Below are 5,351 nucleotides of genomic sequence, written 5' to 3' on the forward strand. Positions count from 1 at the left end.
ACAATTAATGAATTGGACTTTACCAAAATTAAAAACTTCTGTTCCCAAAGGGCACTGTTAGGAATAGGTTGTTGTTATTGTTAGCTGCAGTGGAGTCAGCTGCAAACTCACATTGACACCATGCACAATGGAATAGGGCCATTGTGATTCATTGAGTTTTCATCGGCTGATTTTTGGAAGTAGACCACCAGCCCTATCTTCCTGGTCTTAGTCTGGGAGTTCTGCTGAAACCTATTCAGCATCATAGCAACCTGAAAGTCCTCGCTGACTGACAAGTGGTGGCTGCACTTGAGGTATATTGTCCAGAACTGAAACTGGATTTTCAGCATGGAAGGTGAGAATACTACCACTGAACCATCACCACTCCAAATCAGTTGCTGTTCAGTTGATTCTGACTCATGGTGACCCCAGGTGTGCCAGAGCAGAATGGCACTCCATAGTGTTTCCAATGACGGATCCCTCAGAAGTCAATCACCTTTGAGGGATCTCCTCAAAGGTGCCTCTGGGTGGAAAATTTGGGGCAATATTTCAAAGGCCTGAAAAGAATCTTAGCCAAATATATTGAATGTATACAGTTTCAAATATATACTTAAGAAGAGTTGGCAGGAAAAATAAGATGAATTTACCAAATATTAACCCAAAAAATTTGAATCAGAAAAGGTAGACCTTAAGTAGGAATTTTAAAGAAATCATTTCATGACTTTTCTATGGCCATATTATCAATTTAGATTTTTTATGACTAGCTTAAAGTATAAAATGGGAAAGACAATAACATGACTGTCCCCAACGAAGGTTCAGACTTCACTACAGGGAACTAAGGTGTTTTCTGAAATGTTTGCTATAAACAATATTTAAATTGTGTTTTTCCCATTAACTTCTACAGTAGCTGTAGGGATGGGACTGATTGTGAAATAGGTACAGAATTTCTTTTTAGGGCAATGAAAAAGTTCTGAAATTAAAGAATGGTGATGCCCAATATTGTGAACATACTTAATGCCATTGAATGGTATGCTTTAAAATGGTTAAAGTGGTCACCTTTATGTTACATGTATTTTAACACATTTTTTCAAAAAACAACATTGTTAAGAAAATGAGAAAACAAGCCACAGTCTAGGACAAAAGGTTTGCAAAATATCTGATAAAGGGATGGTTTTCAGAATATATACAGAACTCTCAGAACTTAAGAAAATAGATAATCCAATAAACATGGGGGAAATACTTAGAGACTTCACCAAAGAAGAGATAGGCAAAGCAAATAAGCACATGAAAAAATACTTCAGAACTACCACCACTGCCCCTCCCCATTGAAAAGTTTTTCTCATTTACACTGAGCTTTCCATCAATCTCATCTCCACTGTGCAAAATCCTAAAAGATCTGCCAATATCTTCTTATTTTCTCACCTAATTCACTAAGATCTCCGCCTACCGCCACTTCGTTATTCACACTGTTCTCAGGGAAGACCAACTACTGCCAAATCCAATGCTTCTTTTTATTTCTTACCAAATTTAGTCTCTAACCTAATTTGACTAGTGATACCACCTCGGAAACCCAAGGAGGGGTCGCTACGAGTTGGATCCAACTCAACGGCAGTGAGTTTGGTTTTGGTTTTCCTTCTTGGATCTCTCCTTCATAGCCTGAATGTAAAAATTTTCTGGTTTCCTTATTTCTCTGGGTGTTCTTTCTAAGTTCCTTATTCTAATCTTAGTTTTGATACTATCAGCATGCTGAAATTTCTCAGATTTCGATATTCAGCCCAAACTTCTCTCTTAAGTTACTTAAAATGGCCTATGAAGGCAGTGGTAGCTCAGTCGTAGAATTCCAGCCTCCATGCAGGAGACCAGGTTGGATTCCACTCCTGTGCCTCAAGCCCAGCTACCACCACTCGCTTGGCACTGGAAGTTTTTGTGTTGCTATGAGGTTGAACAGGTTTCAGCAGAGCTTCTAAACTAAGACAGATTGTTGTTGTTGTTATATGCCCTCGAGTTGGACCCGACTCATAGCGACCCCTCCTTGGGTTTCCGAGGCAGTATCACTACGGAAGTAGATTCCCCAACCTTCCTTCCAAGGAGTGGCTGGTGGGTTTGAACTGCCAGCCTTCTGGTTAGCAGTCAAGTGCCTTAGGCACTAAGCTACCAGAGCTCCCTAAAACAGATTAGGACAAAAAATTGTGGGAATCTACTTTTGAAGATCAGTTTATGAAAACCCCATGGATCACAACAGACTGATTCTGGTGTGCACAGGGCCATAATTACATTGCTCTGTGGCAGGGACTGTCCTGATGACAGCTAACAACAACAACAATTGGCCTACAAGACTATTCTCTCTGGATGTGCTGTGAGCCCCTTCAACTTGATATACCTCAAACAAAATTCATTACCCCACCAACTCTGCATCTTTTTTCTTTATGTATGCTCAGTTAATGCTATTATTTACCCAGACAGCAAATAAAGCCAAAAGCGCTATGGGAGTCTTTTTTTGTGTGTGTGGTCTTAGACCCTTAATCTCCCACACAGGTTGTTCTCTGCATAATTCCTGGGACACAATTACTTTATGGGTCACAATGACCTGTCGGATTTGCCACCACAAGAGCTCTCTCAATTCTGTTTCCTCCTCTCAATTCTTTCTGTCTTGCTTTGCCTCAAACCCTCATCAGCTCTTGATTTTTCAATAGCTTGGTAACAGGGTTCTTTATCTTCAATCAATTCTCCACACAAGAATTAGAATTATTTTTCTAAAACAATTGCATTATGTTATTTTTCTGCTGAATGATCTTTTATATCTCTTCATGACTTTTAAGATAAAGATTGAACTGCTTAGTACATTCCATTTTGTCACTGACTTAATTTTCCCATTCAAATTCTACTTCCTTCAAGCTTAAGAAACAATTTTTCAGTCCCAAAATACGTGTCTTATTTTCATATTCTGTTCTCTGTACTTAAAATTTTTTCCCACATCCTCTCCTTCACAGCTTAGAAATTTATTGTTATTGTTATTGTTGTTAGCTGTGACTCATGGCAACCTTGTATATAACTCAAGGAGATGTTTCCTGGTCCTGTGCCATTTTATTACTCTTCAAAATCCAGTTGACAACCATTTCTTCTGTGAAGTCTTCAAAGACACCCCTATTCAGTATTTCTCAACCCTGGATGCTTGTTATAATTGGAAGCTTTAGAAAATATTAATTCCCAGCCTCCACAGAGATTCTGAAATAATTGTCTAGAATGAGTCTAAGTAAAGGAATGTTTGAAATGGACTCCCAGATTCTAATGCGCTATGAACTCAGATATAAAAATCGAAAAGACAGATCAAAACTTCTGACTTCAAGAAATTCACTGTACAGGAGACAACTGTACATTGTCATTTATAATGGAAGAATGTGCATGGAGTAAAAAGAAAAGCATATTGAACAAATAAGAGTGGGGGAAGGGGGAAGAAGGGTACTCTAGGAAAGGGCCTCTTGTTATTGTTAGGTGTTATTGAGTGATTTTGACTATAAACAAATCAAATATATATATATATATATTTAATTGTGATTTAGGTAAAAGTTTACAGAACAAATTCACTTTCCATACAGCAGTTCACATACACTTTGTCTCATGACATTGACTACAATTTACCACAATGCAACATCTTCCCTCCTACTTCCTCCCCATAGTTACCTCTTTCCTGTGTCCTTCCTTCCATGCCCTCCTGCCTCCTGAGCTATGTCCCTGTGCATACACAGCCCTTCTATTCTCTCCTGATTGTTCTCTCCAAGGAATGTATCTGCATAGTGTAAATGTTCACCTCATATGCCTGTCTTTTGTTTGGCTGGAAGCCATAGGAGTGGGTTCAATTCCAAACCTGAAGGGCAGCTAGGGCCCATAGTCTGAGGGGTTCCATCAGGCTCTATCAGACCAGCAAAGCTGGTCCTTTTTTTTTTTTTTTTAAATGATTTTGAGTTTTGTTCTACATTGTTCTCCTACTCTATCCAGTCTCTCCTACATAGATCCCTCTCCAAGTAGTTAACAGTGGTAGCTGGGCATCATCTAGTTCTTCTGGTCTCATAATCATATAGGCTGAGGATCTCATGGTATACAAGTTGCTTGGACTAATTGTTTCCATAAATCTTTGGTTTTCTTCATTCTTCTTTGCTCTGGATGAGGAGAGACCCATCATTGCATCTAGATGGCTGCTTGTAAGCTTTTAAGATCCCAGTCACTACTCACCAAAGTAGGAGGTAGAACAAGTAGGAGGTGGTTTTGTGTAGTATGTTATGCCAATTGAGCTTGATTTCCCTTGCAACTATAGTCCTGAGCCCACAGGTCAAACTATTCACTCCCTCTGGGTAGCTGGCTGTGCCTAAGAACTTGTCACTTGTCAGCTCTACTATACACCTGGGAATTCTTACAGAACATAGCAGTACACTTGTAGAAACATTGTCTGCCAACCCTATACATGGTCTTGGGTGCACTCCCCTCTGCATAGACATGCCTAATAGTTCAGCCTGTCCACCCATCTAAGCTTGATAGTCTATTTATGCCATATATTGTTGTAGTTGTTATGTGCCGTCGAGTCAGCCCTGACTCATAGCGACCCCTCCTTGGGTTTCCGAGGCAGTATCACTACGGAAGTAGGATTGCCCAACCTTCCTTCCGAGGAGTGGCTGGTGGATTTGAACCGCCAGCCTTCTGGTGAGCAGTCAAGTGTCTTAGCCACTATGCTACCAGAGCTCCCATGCCATATATTGTTGTTGTTGTTGTTATGTGCCGTCGAGTCGGCCCCGACTCATAGCGACCCCTCCTTGGGTTTCCGAGGCAGTATCACTACAGAAGTAGGATTGCCCAACCTTCCTTCCGAGATATACTCCTAATTTTTCCTTGAGGAATTTTATACTTTTAGGTTTCACATTTAAGTCTTTGATCCATCTGGAGTTAGTTTTTGTGTATGGTGTGAGATACAGATCTTGTTTCATTTACACCCATATACCCATGTTTGCCTTCACTGACAACGCAACACTGTATGTGCAAAAGGGTTCATCTTTGTTGTCTGCACCTCCCATGCACCTCTCTATGTCTTCCTCTTCCTCAATGCTACCGTGTTGATCACTCACATTTGGTAAATTGCCTTTCTCTTCACCCAAATCAATGCTTGTTTCTACCTAACAGTGTTCCATCCTCTCCCCTCCCACCACTGGCAATCAACAAAGAAAATTTCCTTCCATATATAAACCTTTCCTTGACTTTTTACCATAATGGACTAATACAATATTCGTCCTTCTGTGACTGACTTATTTCACTCACCGTAATGTCCTCCAAGTTCATCCACATTATTTGGTATTTTGCAGGTTCTACCTTATTCTTTAGGGTTG

The sequence above is a fragment of the Orycteropus afer genome, unplaced genomic scaffold, assembly GCF_000298275.1.
Source record: "Orycteropus afer afer isolate SDZICR_OR568_19922 unplaced genomic scaffold, OryAfe1.0 scaffold00016, whole genome shotgun sequence".
NCBI lineage: Eukaryota > Metazoa > Chordata > Mammalia > Tubulidentata > Orycteropodidae > Orycteropus > Orycteropus afer.